Source organism: Armigeres subalbatus, chromosome 2 (genome assembly GCF_024139115.2).
Source record: "Armigeres subalbatus isolate Guangzhou_Male chromosome 2, GZ_Asu_2, whole genome shotgun sequence".
In the NCBI taxonomy this organism is placed as follows: domain Eukaryota; kingdom Metazoa; phylum Arthropoda; class Insecta; order Diptera; family Culicidae; genus Armigeres; species Armigeres subalbatus.
Window position 1 is genome coordinate 212854121 of NC_085140.1, and position 16997 is coordinate 212871117.

The 16997-nt window shown below is 37.6% G+C and overlaps 2 protein-coding genes across 18 annotated transcripts in view; one reads left to right on the top strand and one right to left on the bottom strand.

The window, feature by feature from the left end:
- The window catches only part of LOC134211602 (G protein alpha o subunit), a 249645-nt gene that overhangs the window by 80537 nt on the left and 152111 nt on the right, over positions 1-16997 (bottom strand). The gene's annotated exons all lie outside the window — the stretch shown is intronic.
- LOC134211599 (probable cytochrome P450 49a1) overlaps positions 911-16997 on the top strand; it is an 83798-nt gene continuing 67711 nt past the window's right edge. Inside the window, exons 1-2 of the mRNA XM_062688614.1 lie at positions 911-1182; positions 1281-1536. The gene's annotated coding sequence lies outside the window, so the exon portion shown is untranslated. The remainder of the gene's footprint in view (positions 1183-1280; positions 1537-16997) is intronic.

A 16997-nucleotide genomic window follows, 5' to 3' on the forward strand; every position in this document is an offset into this window, starting at 1 on the left:
TTGGCCTATATCAGCCCTTCATCGAGTTCTGAGTTTATTGCAGTACCAATTAGTGTCAATACTCCAGATATTAAAAATCATTCGTCACATATAGCATACAGGAAATTTCAATGATCTTAATGAAGAAAATCAAAACAGCGAACCTGATTTTGGATTACATTTATCGCGCACAAACTATGTGTAACAGGAGGATATGCACAAAATGATCCAGCCCAGAACCAAAGCATGATCACTGTACTTGCCTATTTATGAGAGCAAAATCCTGCGCACAAGAGCCACGAAATTGCGCCTGGTTTAACAAATGATTCATCGCAATATCTAAGACTAACTGCCAGCCTTCCTCCTAACATACTAAGTCAGTGTTGGATTGTGTCCAAAGTGACAAACGAACAGACATTCGCTTCTGCTACTGCTGGTTGGTTTTTCACAATTAGCTTCATACAATCTCATCACACATTTACTTACAATGGTACATAAGTAACTCTGTTTTGTTTGTTTTGCCTAATGCCAAACCCCTTTGGGCTGCCATAGTATGCTGCTTGAGTGCTGATGACGACGGTTCGTTTGCGAGTCGTATATTATTGCGCTTTGAGGCAGGTCTCACTTTTTAGTGCACGCTTCGCGATTCAAATTCACAACACCCGACATAGACCACAGTACTGCGGTCGGATAATTTAGGTTTTTTTCAGCTGTTGGGGCGACTTTGGCCACTGCCAGGCGGGCGGGCTGGGCATGCCGTCAGTCAGTCGGTTGCTTCCAAGCCAGCGACCATGTGCCCATATAGTACCGTAGTGTGATCGTTTCTAGTAGTTCGCGAGAGCTTACTCGCGTGTGCAAAGCCACAGAATTAGGCGGGGATCTGTTGAGTAGGCACTGACAACGACGACGATGACGACGCGGCGCGTGTGTTAATGTTTTCGGTTATCGCGGGCCCACCGTAGAACGTTGTTGTTTTGAGCTCAGCTGCGAACGATCGCACGCAGTCGTGTTCGAAGACAACTTCTTGAGACATGAGCTGATGGGCTCGGCTCACTAGGCTGGGCGTGATTTTGCTCACCGATTGTCACATGTAAATACGCTGCCAGTGTGGTCGGTGGATGTCGCGCTCGCTCGCTGGTTATTGGTGACTGATTTGCGTTGAGTATCTGAGCATCGGGGTTTAATTATAATCGGTATTTGGCGGTGAGCGGATCGTTTTCTTACTTCGATGCCTTTAAGGCTCTTGTGCGCTAAGAAGACTATCCATATTTTTTCTATTTGCTTCCTTTCATTCTGAATAGTGGTGATGAGAAGTGATCGTTGTCGCTGCATATAATTGGAGTTTGGAGATGATATCTGGGAAAAAGTGCTTTTGGTGAAGTGATCAAAGGAAGATAGTTGAAGCAATTTATGTGAATTGTGAATGAGGATCACTGAATTCAACTTTAACAGCAGTCAACAAATACGATTGGATACCGCAGAAAACTCAATTCTTCAACAAGGAAACTTGGAATAACGAGCCATACCACAAGTGTGTATATTTTTCAGCCAAAGGAAGTAAGTGTTTTATTTTTCGCATGCTTGGCAACGAATAGAAGGGCAGTATAATTGAATTGTTCGCCATAATCACCACTGTCAGGTATTCGCATTTGTTCCACTCATAGCATGACGTCTTTATTTGAAGCAGTAAGCTCAGTAGTATTTGAACTTTTTTATTTTAATTTGATGCTCATTTCAAATGATCCTCTATTTACCAACCGGCAAACCGATTATTCCTATCCAATACAATATCAAGAAAGAGGGCGAGGTACTCTATCCCAAACATGACGAGAAGATCTCAAAAGTGAAATTGAAATCAGTGAGGTAGAGTCATTATGTAATCTGCATCTTCCTTGCCTGTTTCACACCTATTCGGTTTGTTGATGATTCAATTTACATGGCAAATGCAATACCGCCATTACTTATGGTCATCAGCCACGGTTGACGACCATGACGAGAGAAAAACGCCTTTGCTAATCATTACGATTTAGACGCATATCCCGTCTTTCAACCATTTAGTAGGCATGCATGAGTAAGGCAAACAACCATTGATAAAAACGAACTTGATCTTCCTCCGCCGTCTGCCGGGAACTCGACTTGTTGCGAGTTTTTTTTTTCATTTCTTTTTCGCGCACGCTTTCCGCTGCAAGGATGACGGGCACGTGCTGCGCGTGTTTTCTCATGTATTTCATTGGCATTCTTAGAATTCAGGTTATTGAAATCGAAATTCAAAATGATTACTTTTGTGCATCAACAGATTTGAAATTATTCATTTATGCCACGAGTTTCAAAAACATGATTTTCCAGGATTAGTTGTACGTCGACCACTTTCCTAGTTGGGTTAAAAGTTTTATGATCATTTTTGCAATGACGTAAATGTGTATGCTTTATTCATCAAATGAAATTCTAAGGTTCATATAGTGAGATAAACAAACAAATTCTCCAATTTCGCAAACAAATAGGTATCTATGTCAACCAATACAGAAATCATTTTTTTCGAAATCATTCTTCTTGGCATAACAAGTTGTTTTTAAACGTAATTCGTGGTTCCGGGATTCAATGCTTTTCTTTAAAATTCGAAGAATATATTTGATTCCATAGATTTACCATAGAACTTTTTCAATGCTATTCTTCATCTTTTTCTTCAATGGCTCTACCTACTTTCCCATCATCTCCGAATAGGCAACGCATATGCTCGCAAATTAACTGAAAAAGATTATCAAAACTATAAAAATGTCGAACATTATGTGATCTAGCAACCTAGCGTTTTGTTAGCTGAAGTCGAAATCGAAAAACATATAGAACTCCCTAGAACCTCTACATTTCTAATTAATTCGCTTTTTGGATTCTAAATGTATTTTCAAACTAAGCTTAGAACCTTTTGAAATTATATTCAGAGTTTTCAAAATATATGTATTCACAATTGACATTTCCAAAATTTAAAATCCAGTTACTTTTTAAATTTCATATCATTGTATTCCAAACCTATTAAATGTTCATTTTAGGATTTTGTAAAGATTCCTAAGATGAAAGATCACAATTGTTATCATATTCACACATTTATATAGTTCCAATTAAAAAATAAGCTCAGAACGCCGGAATTTTCTTCGAAATTTTAAAGTTCTAATGTTCAAAGATAGTGATAGATTTCTACCCGGGATCCCACACTTATTCACATAACCCCATGCTCTTTAACGCAATGCTATTTTTATTTTTTTAAAAATCAGTCTGAATCGAGTATTTTCTTAAGAATATTAAAATATCAGAAAATCTATTCTAGAAATCTATTCGCAGTTCTAGTTCCAGCATTCTCGCACTGTTTATAAATAAGACATGTATTTTTCATTCAAACAACATAAGAGACTGTCAACAATCGATAAGACTATCAGGATAAGGCCTTTGTGCTCAACCAAAACGAAAACCACGTCGTCTTCAATGCTGTTTATCTTGATAATTATCCAACAGTTCTCTTCCGTCTTCTTATTTTGAGCAAATGCGACTGATTTTGGAATCCGAGACAACGAGATTCAGAGGAGCTCAGCCACCTCCTCGTTTTGAACAATTGCGACTAATTTAGAATTCTTAGAAGGCGAGTTCCGGGGAAGCTCAGCAAATAATTCAAGTTGGATCAGAGACAATTCTTGCAGAATTTATTATAGCCGTTCAACTTTTGGTGATTTTTTCAATAACATAATTTAATTACGATTACTGCTTTGTTACCGCTAACGCTATCGTTCTTATTTTAAACGCAACAGTTATCTTTAGTTGGAGGGTTTTGCCACGGAATATTTTATTTGAGTAAAAAATTGCCTCCACCTTAGCAAATTAAGTGACATCATAAACGATCTTCCGTTGACTGGGTAGTAAGTGATGTTGCCATAATCGAGTAATTTTGGTTTTTATGTAATTAAATATCTGAGCGATTAGATGGTTCAAAAGCAGATGAGTCGTTTTGAAAATTCGGCATTGAATTATTACTTAACATTACCCTTTGTCATAGAAAGTTTTGCTCTATCTGGAATGGTTAAGAAGTTACGATTGTTCAAATAAATTGTAATAAAAAACACACAGGCTTTTCTCAAAAATCACTTTTAAAAGATAATGACCTTAACACCAGCGGATTTTTTTTTTCTAGTCATCTGAAAACATGTGCCAAGATTTATTGAAATCGATGATGGTCGGTTCTGGTTTTAGAATTTTCCAGCACATTTTGGCTGGAATCCGTCTACTTCTTCTGATTGGCATTACATCCCCCACTGCAACTTTGCTGCCTCGCAGCTTAGTGTTCATACAGCACTTCCACAGTTATCAACTGCTAGGTTGCCGAATTACCATTTTTGCATTCGTAGGTCCTGGAGGCTAACACGATGATACTTTTATGTCCAGGGAAGTCGGGAAAACTTCCAGCCCGAAAATTTCCTAGACCGGACCGGGAATCGAACCCAGCCACCTTCATCATGGTTTTGCTTTGTAGCCGCGTATCTTACCGTAGGGGTAATGAAGGTCCACGTCAATAGCTTCTTATATTGAAGAACGTCGTGATCAAGGAAACAAATAGGAATCAACGACATTAAGCAAGTATGTAGAGGATGGTTTCTTTTAAAAAGCGCGTTTTCCCGGAATAAGGAAAATGAGTCTATACTCAAGTATGCTTCTTGGATTTATTCTATTCTTATAGTGGATTTAAAATAGCAATCATCATAGCTAGTTGCTCAGTTTTATTGTTGTTCTTATGGTTATCAATAAACCTCTCATAAATATGCTGAAAAAGCTTCAAGCGTTAAACGCCTATTGTCCTTATGAGCAGCTCCTATTTCCTCCAAGTCCTATTTCCAAAGCTCGAATAAAGCCATAATTTTTGGTCGTAATGTGGTCAAATGAATAACTTCAATAAGAATATTTGCATTGCAAAGAGTTTGAAATAGTGTGTAATAAGAATGGCATTTTTCTGATAGAAAATCATGATGGCCATTTTGAGAAGGTATTTTCATGTCAGTGATATTTATCACTGGAATTCAAGATTTGACGATGTTTCCAGCTCGTAATCCACTTTTTGGGTAATGAATTCACATTAAACATATATTGAGTTGGAAAATCAATGCAAACAGCAAAGATTTACGATATTGCTGTTATATTTTTTTTAAATTTACTGCCAAAGACTACATTATTTTGAGAGCGCGTGATGATCAATCTATTTTTTTCATTAGCTTTCACCATAAAATCGAACGCGCACCTCTTTTCAATGAAAGTACAATGAACAACAATCCTGTAAAAATGTTATTTTATAATCACCCTCATTATTATTCTCATCAACAATTTATTTTGCTATTATTTTCTGCAAGCTTCATTACAACATTGTTGAAAGCTGCCGCAGCCAAATTCTTTTTTTTGTGGGTGGTTTAAAAAGGGTTTCTAAATACTCTAATAATAGGTTTATAGCGGTTATCCAGGGGAGGTCACTTGGCCACATCTTACTCTTATAGTGGTCATCAAAAGGTTATCGTGTAATAGTGGGTTTTATTAGTTGATCTTATAATTTGATCTTGAAAACTACCTCTAGAGTGGAATAAAACTTAAAACGTATTTTGGGTAATTCTTTCCTGCAACGCACGCATTTGCCCAAAATAAGGCACACGAATCGATGACTTCTTTGTACTCATTGGTCCAGAATTAGGCAACCAAATAGATTATTGCTACTTTTGAAATCCGCGTTTGCCCGAAAAAAGGAAAATGTGTAAACGATTCCTTCTTGAAAAGTGCGAATTTTTATAAAAAGGAATGTCGCCATTTCATCTTAAACTCAATCCCATACTAAAATCCAAGATGGCTGAATCGTGAATTTGACAGATTGGAGCACCTAGTAGGGGAACTGGGGGTAGGACGCCCACGTTAAGGAAATTGCCATTTTTATCAATGAAAACCACCATTTCAGCCAGTTTTCATCAGCGCATACTGAAGAACAGCATATCTGCGACTGACTACCGATAACAGATATCTAATTGTCCATTTTATTGCACAGAAATTTGATTTTTAAAAAGCACCCGAAAAAAAATGATTTTGAAACCATGCGGGGTGAGATGCGCCAGTGGATGGGTTAAAACGCGCATGTGCTTATCGTATTGATTTTCATTTTAATTGCCTACATTAAGGCAATTAACCGAATGTTTCAGCTGTTTCGGTCATACGAAATGAGCATGGGCGTAATGCCCCACACCGACCTCAGAAGTTTGAAGGCCCATAAAATCGTTTTAAAACCATTTTTGACGACGATTTCGTGTGGAACATAAAGAACACGAGTAAGCAGCATGGCTCATGGCTCAATTATTAATTTATCAATGTATAACAGCGACAGAAAGACTAAATTCCACCGAGCTAGAATTGCATCAAAACACGCAAAAATCGTTTTTTCGAGTTTTTCATGTATAACTAGAGAAAAATCATGAAATATATGTATCCAATGGCAATATTTTTCATTGCTTTATCGTATAGACTATTGAAAATAATCAAAATGGGAATATTTAACCTTATTCAGGGGTGGCGCGTTTTAACCCCTATGGGCGTGCTACCCCCACTTCCCCTACTGCATTCATATTGGTCGCCATGTTGAAATAATGATCAACGTCATAGCCGTGATTGATAAAAATACATCAATTATGATCAAATAGACCAGCGGTTCTCAACCTGGGGTACATGTACCCCTGTGGCTACCTTCGCTGGCCCTAGGGGGTACCTCGGACAAAAATGCGTAATGGCGGACGTATTACAATTAAACCGTTTGTTTGAGAAACTGCATTGTAACATTTTTGGCCAAAATGAGAGTTTTATATATTCTGAATTCTCGTCCAAAAATGTACTTGAATATGTACAAGAAAAAAAATAGTTCTTGAACGTATTTTTTTTTTTCGTTTGTTCGAGAGACTACATATGTACACGTACTTTAAAGTGCAATTATGGAGTACTGCTTCTACAGTTTTTGCACTGGAATTACCCCAGGGTCTTAGGTTTTTCCAAAAATATTGATCTGTATCAAAAAAATCAAAAAAATCGGAGCTTATTTGTTTGAAAACAGTTTTTTGTTGTTTTCTCGGAATGGTGTAAAATGAATATAGGCAGTTTATCAAACAAATGATTCAATTCTAATCGAAACTCATTAATAAAGTTTTATTAATTGTGTGTTTTTAATTTCAAAACATTGTCTTGTACATCATATGCAAGGCGATCAGTAAACTAAAGCCTCCACAACCAGTACTATGTATGATGGCCTGCGGAATAAAAGATCAAACGGATAAAATGTTGAACAAACTTTTTTTTTCAAAAAAAAATCTTCAATGCAATCTTCCTGATCGAAATGAAATGATGAATAATATGTTAAGAATATGCTTATGAACTAAAATTTAGGATCTAAAGGTTCGGAAGCCTCCTTTTAAGAGGCGTGAAGGTTTTTTTTCCAAACAATGCTCGTTTACTTCGTTGCAAGAGGATTAGAAGCATCTTTCTACGCTTCTCGGAAGTCTTCTTCCAAGCAGCTCCTTTTAAGGAGCTTGGAAGACTCCTTTTTTTTTTTTAAAAAAAAAAAAAGACCTGCAAGCCGGCTTTCAAAAGACCCGGAAACCTCCTTTCAAGAGGCCTGGAAGCCTCGTTTCAAAAGGCTTGGACGGCTCATTTTAAGAGGGTCGGAAGCAGTGTTGTGCTTAATCATTATCAGACGATCATGATTGCAATTTTCATGTGAAAACTTCTCACGTGAAAACAGTAGGCGAGTTGTCGCCTGCGACAACTTCTCAAATTTTGTACTCAAACGATAATAAACAAAGAATTTTCATTCAATCATTAATCTTCACTAATAATAGCTAATTGTCAACAGTCCCGTTTTATCTTCTATTTGGCGTTATAGCTTCATGCTAGTAAGGAAAAAGAGTTCAAAATGTAACGGTAAATGCTTCAAATCAAGATCTGATTTTCAATCGATTCTTAATCGCTGGCGAGTTTTAATCACTTGATAATTTGAAAGTAAAATCGCGGGTGAGTTTGATCATTCTCGATTTTTCGGAAATTTGATTTTTCCCAACCCTGGTCGGAAGTCTTCTTTCAAAAAAGCTCAAAGGCCCCTTTCAAGAGGCTCGGAAAGTTCTTTTCAAAAGATTTGGAAAGCTCCTTTCAGGAAGATTGGAAGCAGAGGCTCGGTAGCCTCCTTTCACGAGGCTCGTAAGCCTTCTTTCAAGAGACTCGGAAGTCTGCTTTCAAGAGGCTTGGAAGCCTCCTTTCAAGATGCCACATTTTAAGATGCCCGGAAGCCTACTTTCAAAAGGCTCGGCAGCCTCCTTTTAAAAGGGTTGGAAGCCTTCTTCCAAAAAGCTCGGAAGGGTCCTTTCATAAGGCTCGGAAGGTTCATTTCAAAAGGCTTTGACGCCTCCTTTTAAGAGAGCCGGAAGTCTTCCTCCAAAAAGCTCGGAGGCTCCTTTCAAGAGGCTCGGATGGTTCATTTCAAATGGTTCGGAAAGCTCCTTTCAAGAGGTTTGGAAGCCTTCTTTCAAGAGGCTCGGAAGTCTGCTTTCAAAAGGCTTGGAAGCCTCCTTTCAACAGGCTTAAAAGCCTACTTTCGAAAGGATCGGAAGCCTGATATCAAGAGACCAGGAAGACTCCTTTCAAGAGACCCGGAAGCCTCTTTTAAAAAGAATCGGAAGCCTTCTTTCAAAAAGTTCGGAAGGCTCCTTTCAAAAGGTTCGGAAGATGCCTTTCAAAATGCTCGGAAGGTTTCTTCCAAGAGGCTTGTAAGCATGTTAGAGGCTCGTAGGTCGTTAGTCTCCTTTTAAGAGGCTCGGAAGCCTCCTTTCAAGATGCAAAGGAAATCTTCGTTTAAGTGATTCGAAAGCTGGCATTCAAGAGGCTCTCAGAAGCCTCTTATGAAGAAAGGCAGAAGCTTACTTTCAAGATGGGGTACCTCAATTAATGCAAAAGTTCGAAGGGGTACCTCCCAAGAAAAAGGTTGAGAACCGCTGAAATAGACTATTGATAAGTGGAATTTAAATATTTCTGAGGTTTTTTGATAGAAGCACGGTTACTTTATTACAAAATATTTGAAATTGAAATAATTTGAGCAGTTTGGAAAATTAGTTAATTTCCTATTTTCATGTGATTATTCGATAATTTCGAGGCGCGTTGATTTTAAGCTCCTACAAACTCAATATTCACGATAAATTTGGTAAACTACTTAAATAATACTTCATTTTCAACATCAACCATTACAAGAAAAATCAGAAGCATTATCTTCCACAAATCAGATTTACATAGGGGACATTGCTATCTAGAGAAAATAAAAAAAAACGCAATAGAATGACAATAAATACAATCCATAATATGAAACAGTTTTATTGTTACTCTTATGATGGTCACGACAACCTCTTATAGAGTATCAACAAATTCAATTCAATGTTTTATTGCAGTTTTATTACTACTCTTAATACGGTTTTAATAACTTCGTCTAGATTGGTCCATTAGGCCGGAAGGCTATCTTAATGATGCTATGAAGAGGTTTTGGTGGAGTTATTAGCTTTATTAGCAACTGATCATGCGAAAAATTGTTACTTGGGAATCGTTGATTAGTTCTTAGTTGAAAAGGTAATTCATGTCAAGCCACCTTGGTAAACGACTAAATATTTATTAAATTATTTTGAAAACTCGATGACAAAAACCGTGTTTCAAATCAATCCAACGCAAAAACAATGTGCATCGATTAATAAGCTTCTACAACATGATCGATTCCGCACTAAATAATTTTGTGCCCTTCGATGCAGACATTATTTTTTCACTTCGTGTTCTCCCGCACTAGCTGGTGTGATCAGCATCAACACAATCGATTAGACATTGATTAAACAAATATCTGCTCTGCGATGCAGATTTTTTTTTTTCACTTTGTGTTCTCCCGGACTAGCTGCCGTTCCGTGACCAGCAGCAACACTCTGAACTTTTTATTCTTACTGTTAGCTAAGATTTAAACTTTTGTTTTAACGTAAAATGTTACATTTCGTTGTCCTTATGACCTTCTTAACTCTTGAGCGGTGCTTACTCTTGCGCTTAAACCTGGTTTGAGACCAAAGCAGATTTGAAGAAGTCAGCCTTTAATAAGAAAGAAGCGCTCTAGAAGACTTCACAAGAGCCCTAGGAAAGCACGCCGCCGATTTGCCTCTTTGACTGATCTGATTCATATCTGATTACATTTCACTCTGAGCCTGACATCTTAAATATTGAGTCGGATTACTTTTGAAAAAATAAGATATAATAGTTGATGATATTTTTCGTTTTCAGTTAGACATTGCTAACAAAACACTTACGTATTTGTCGACTCATAATGGGATTATGTAGTAAGCGTTAATAGAAAATATTGTACAACATTTAGTTTTGAAAACAGCATTATGGTTTTGTTCAGCGGCGCAACCAACATTTTTGATAATACACGACCGTACGAGGCAGTATGGTTTAAGTTTAAATTTGTTTAGAAATTCCGTTAAATTTCGTTAAAGCTAGTTTTTTTCTAGCAAAATTTTTGTAATTTTACGAAACGAAACGAAATCAAGAAATCGAATTTCGCCATACTAAAATTCCGCGAAATACCGCATATGCTTAGTATATACGCAAATAGTGAGATATGCTTGTTCAAAATTACTATTTCGTGACTGCTTAATAAGTTAAGAAGTGAATCAATTTGTGAAGTTTGGAACTAGCAGCATTTTTCAATGTACCGTCATCGAGGGTTGGTGGTAAAATGGGTCATCGCATCCTAGAACCTTATGGAATCTGTATTGAAGATCGGCACATACAGAATTGCTAGATTTTTATGCAAATATGTATATTGTATACAAATGGGCCAGAACTCTAGTAAAGTTTTGATAGCATACCCATCAGACCCTTCATCGTTTCCTTCGTCGTAAGCTTCTTATCAACGACCCATGTTTTCGATGGATTTACTGATCGTAGTGAGGAATATGCAAGGTTTCTTTAAAAAAATCGAGTTTATTGAAATATAGTGCACATGTATTACTATTACTGGGAACAAAAATGCAACAGAAAAAGTGGTACATGTAAATTTGTAAAATCATTCTTAACAGAAGTGCCGAGTTTTTTTAATTGGCTGATTTCGATGGGTAGAACTGTACTGTAGATGCACCATTTTTACTGGCAACGGAATGATCATTGCCCCAGTTCCTCCTACTTGATGCCAAGAGTAATCGATAAAATTTCCAACCTGAAAAGGCACTCTTAGCTGGACCGGGAATCAAACACAACAATTCTGATTTGGCAAATATCGTGGATATATATATCAAACTCAATCAACTACTCTGTAGACTATCTTGTAGATGCTTAGTAAGTATAAGAATTGCTTACCTCATACACAAGATCCGATAAAGGCTTCCTTCTTTATGCTAATAACGATCACAATTTTAAGCAAAGATCTTTTAAATTGATTCAATTCCTCAAAGCATGAAAAGTTAATCCAGCTTTAATTTATACCCTTCAGTACGTTTATAAATGTTAGCCTGAAAAATATCCGAAGATGCGTCTTGCCTTCCAAATTCATCGATTCCAATATACAGATCAAGGGCATTTTTTATTTCAACCATTCGTAGCCTTCAAATTTTTCGGTTAGCATTCGTTTCCACCATCTCTGCAAAAACCCAGATTAATCCACCTAGCGGTGATGGTGCCTTTCTCGACCTTCGTAAAATGTGTGTGCTTGAAAATAGATGAGCTAGTAGCTACACAGTTCGAACAAATCATGTACATTTACATCAAATATCATGCACATAATTGGAGCATGATAAACAATAGAAATTTACATTTCATTTTATTTTTACATCTCTTAACATCCCAAATTTTTGTGTTGTTTGAAATTTACATGTTCTATTTTATGCTATATAAATAAAAAATGGTTAACATGAGAATCGAACTCAGGTCCGCAGAGTGATAGCCCGTTCTGATACCACTCTACCATCTTCACTTCTTGAATCTAATGTTGCCCAAAGAGTAACAGGTTCTGAGTTATGGCGATTCAAATATACCAGTATCGAACCCGTCGTGATCGGGTGCTGTCTAGGTAATGTAAATTTACATGTTCTGAGTAAACGCATGCGCATCGTCAGGGGGAAAAATCTGACTGGATGAAGTGCAAGAATTCGAAGTTTTTCCAACGATTTTAGTAAACGCCTGATGAAGTACACCGATGAAATGCAGCATAATGGATGTTGCTTTGTAGTCGTGATGGAAAATCTTCACTTTAGTATTTGACTGTGGTCGAAAACGAAGGTTTTCCGCTGCATTTACAGCTGCTGTGATGGAATTGTTTGTTTTGTTTACATTCTACCGAGATCGTCGCAAGCGTGGCCATCTTTTGTTTCGGTTCACATAATATCATGTAAATTTAATGGTTTATAAATGAATTTCCATGGTGAATAAAGTATTGTTGTCAACAGAGTGTAGTAATAATGGTAAGGTAATGTATTTATACGGTTTAAATCATGCTCTGTTTATGTGCATGATTTTCAACGCATAATTACATTGAGAAAACGATTACATGATCTGCATTTACATTAGTTTCATTGATTACATTACCAGTAGAAGTCAATTTTTTTTGCAGTGTAGGAGTAAAAAAGACAAATTTCTTTGTCCGTTCTATGAAAATCAGATTATTTATGGCAAAGATATTGTAGATCCAGTTGAAAACCGAAAATCATATTTTGTCCCATTCCCGGATGTCGCGACTGCATCGCGAGTGGTGCCCGACTATGGCACAGTTGCGCACTACTCGCGATGCAGTTGCAACATCCGGAAATGCGAGAAAATGCGATTGTCGCGAAACCTCGGTTCGGTTTTCAGCTATGCTAATAAGAATTTCGACATTTTTGTTTCCTTTTCCAATCTTTTTGACGTACATACCCCTGTTTTATGTTACCCAGTCATATATTTTAAGGATATCACTTTTGGATGTAAATTGAACTGAAGCTCCGACTACACAAAAAGAAAACGAAAATGTCATTCCCATCAAGCGAGTGGAGGGCAATATTTGTTATGATATAAATCTCATGACCGTCTTTCTACCGAACTCCCGTATGAAGAGGAAGGGAAGTGTATCAGTGTGGAAGCATCCGATAGTTCGTTTTCGGAAAGAAATTATAGCCTTTCGGTACAACTTTGTTGTACAAGAAAGGCAAAAAGTATTTTGGCCATAATTTCAAAGGTAATAGTCCAAGCTGGCCAACTTTCTAAATAGAACAGGAATTTGCATCTAATGCAATTTGTTGTGAGTAAATCGGTTGAGGGTAAGTCCATTAAAAATCAGCTAGACTTTTTTACTCGCTTTTTTATAACACATAGTATATTTTGGCCATAATTTCTGTGCCCATGGTCCAAATTTTCAATAGAAAACAATACGACAGGATTCCGCGTCGAATGAAACTTGTTGGAATTATAGATAGTGGAATATATAGATGAGTGAAGATAAATCCTCAATCTCCAAACGAACTGTCAAACGTGTCTCCAAACGAGCATGACGTCACGATTTCAATGGAATCGTTAAGGGCTGTGACGTCATATGTGCGTGTGCACGGGCAGAAAAATCGACTCAGCCATGCTTTCGCTCATCTATCTATTCTACTATCTATAGTTGGAATTAAATCGGTTGAGGATAAGTTCCAAAAAAGTGAGCTAAACTTTTCGCACTTTTGGTGCGCGCACACACACACAGAGACATCATCGCAGTTCATCGAGCTTATACGTATATAACACTATGAGTCTCCAGGCCTTCTGTAAAAGTTTGGTTTTGGAGCGAACATACAGCCTTTTCGTAGAAAAAGGCAAAAATGGTGTTTCAGCCATAATTTCCGATCCCATAGTCTGATCTAGCCAACTTTCAATAGAAAACAATGGGACAAGATTCTGCGTCGAATGCAATCTGTTGCGAGCGTCAATAGATGAAGTCTACGTGCTAAAAAAGTGAGCTAGACTTTTTCGAACTCTTTTCCGCAATAAATAGTAATTTGACCATCCCAAGCAGCACAACTTGTTTCACTACTGAACATTTCACTGTGTTGCAACATTCGGAAAGAAACCATCTTTGCGTATGAGCCATCAAATATAACTGTCTTGCAATCTAAAAAGCGCAAGAGGTGGAGCCTACGGAAACATCCTTCGATTGCAGTAAAATTGCAATAATGTTGCAAAATACTACGGCGGAATAAAATAAAATAAAAATATAAAACTGGATTCGATTTAAGGATCTTGTGATTGATAGTCCTTCACTCTACCACTGCACCATTCAACACTTCGAAGGGACTGCATGTCGACTCACCATAAAAACCATACGATTATGAAGTTTTGTACTCGAGTTTTCTGTTACTTGATTGCACCATCACCGGAAAAAATTGTAAGTTGTCAAAACGTTGAACGATGCTAAATTAAACATGAAGACACACTCAACATATCTGCAATTTAATTTAAACAAACAAATAAATTTTGAAAGACGCATTGAAGTTTCATGGTAAACAATATGCAACTTCTTGATTTTGTTTCGTGTTTGCAACATAAAGTGCAGTTTTCTTTGGTTGTTTGTTTTCAAATGTCAAACACGTACTGCATTGCAATGTTAATGAAACATTGATCACAACTCGAAGGTTTTTGACATCTTGATGCAACTTTTTCGTGCTTTGATGTTTTACCAATGCCTTTAATGAAACTGTATAGAAACAAGATGCTTTTTGGAAGATGTTGCGTGTGCTACTTGGGATAACATCTAAGCCCATAGTCCGATCTGGCCAATTTTCAATAAGAAAATATGAGACATTCTGCGTCGAATGCAACTTGTTGTGAGCAAATCGGTTAAGAATATGTGCCCGAAAAATGAGTGACATTTTTTACGCGATTTTTTCGTATGAATTTGTATTTTGGCCATAACTTTCGATCCCATAGTCCGATCTGGCCAAATTCAAATAGGAAACAATGGGACAGGATTCTGCGTCGAATGCAACTTGTTGCGAGCAAATCGGTTGAGGGTAAGTGCCCGAAAAATGAGTGACATTTTTACGCGATTTTTTCGTATGAATTTGTATTTTGGCCATAACTTCTGATCCCATAGTCCGATCTGGCCAATTTCAAATAGGAAACAATGGGACAGGATTCTGCGTCGAATGCAACTTGTTGCGAGCAAATCGGTTGAGGGTAAGTGCCCGAAAAATGAGTGACATTTTTTACGCGATTTTTTCGTATGAATTTGTATTTTGGCCATAACTTTTGATACCATAGTCCGATCTGGCCAATTTAAAATAGGAAACAATGTGACAGGATTCTGCGTCGAATGCAACTTGTTGCGAGCAAATCGGTTGAGGGTAAGTGCCCGAAAAATGAGTGACATTTTTTACGCGATTTTTTCGTATGAATTTGTATTTTGGCCATAACTTCTGATCCCATAGTCCGATCTGGCCAATTTAAAATAGGAAACAATGGGACAGGATTCTGCGTCGAATGCAACTTGTTGCGAGCAAATCGGTTGAGGGTAAGTGCCCGAAAAATGAGTGACATTTTTTACGCGATTTTTTCGTATGAATTTGTATTTTGGCCATAACTTTTGATACCATAGTCCGATCTGGCCAATTTCAAATAGGAAACAATGGGATAGGATTCTGCGTCGAATGCAACTTGTTGCGAGCAAATCGGTTGAGGGTAAGTGCCCGAAAAATGAGTGACATTTTTTACGCGATTTTTTCGTATGAAATTGTATTTTGGCCATAACTTTCGATCCCATAGTCCGATCTGGCCAATTTCAAATAGGAAACAATGGGACAGGATTCTGCGTGGAATGCAACTTGTTGCGAGTAAATCGGTTGAGGGTAAGTGTCCGAAAAATGAGTGACATTTTTTTTAGTAGTTTTGCGCACACACACACACACATACACACACACATACACACACACACACACACACACACACAGACATCACCTCAATTCGTCGAACTGAGTCGATTGGTATATAACACTATGGGTCTCCGGGCCTTCTATAAAAAGTTTGTTTTTGGAGCGATCATATAGCCTTTACCGTATACTTAGTATACGAGAAAGGCAAAAAACGACCGCCGGTCGCAGCAGTTGAATGACCATTTGTATTTGCCTCAACCCGCTCCACGCTAATGGTCCGACCGTCTTGGCCATACCGAATTGGTCGTATTATGTTAAAAGCGGTGTGTAGAAACTTGCCTGAAGTAACAGGTAAAGGGGAAACCAAAGGTGTGACGTCAGCTAACCGTTGCATCAATGCAGTTTGCATTTTGAATGAGAGGGTCATCTGCCCAGTCTGATCCACAACTTTACAAGCAAAGTTTACGAGAATGGATATCATTCGATCAGGTTCGGGAACAGGTTTACCTACTACAAACAATTAACATTTGAAAGGATTTCAATTTTACGACGAAAATTATAAAGTCGTAAAAACCGTAAGTCGAGTCAAGTACGAGACACTGAAGACGACCACACAGTTGTGGTCGAAATACGTATCTGCAAAGATATCGAAATAATTGGTGGAATTAAATGGAGTTACTTAACTCGTCTTAGACGATTGAATACATTCCACTAAAAAGAGCTTAAAATATTTTTTCTATAAAGTCGTAGTTTTTTTCCTTTCTCGTACATTACCGCAAACTGGACTGCATGAGTGATCCAGGGTTGCGCGCGTGCGGAAGAGTTAAGTGAACGTAAAGGCAATAAATTCGCATCAAAAACGAACTTTTGATAAGAGGTTCTTAATGTTGTATACCAATCGACTCAGTTCGACGAATTGAGGTGTTTGACGGCGTGTACTTGAGTATGTATGAGCGTATGTGTGTGCTTAAAAATTAATTTTTGCAATTCCTGATCATAATATCTGGCTTACAGTTCGTGTTTGAGTGATAAAACAGCCTACTTTTCCATACCAACGAAATGGGTGCTTTAATGAACATT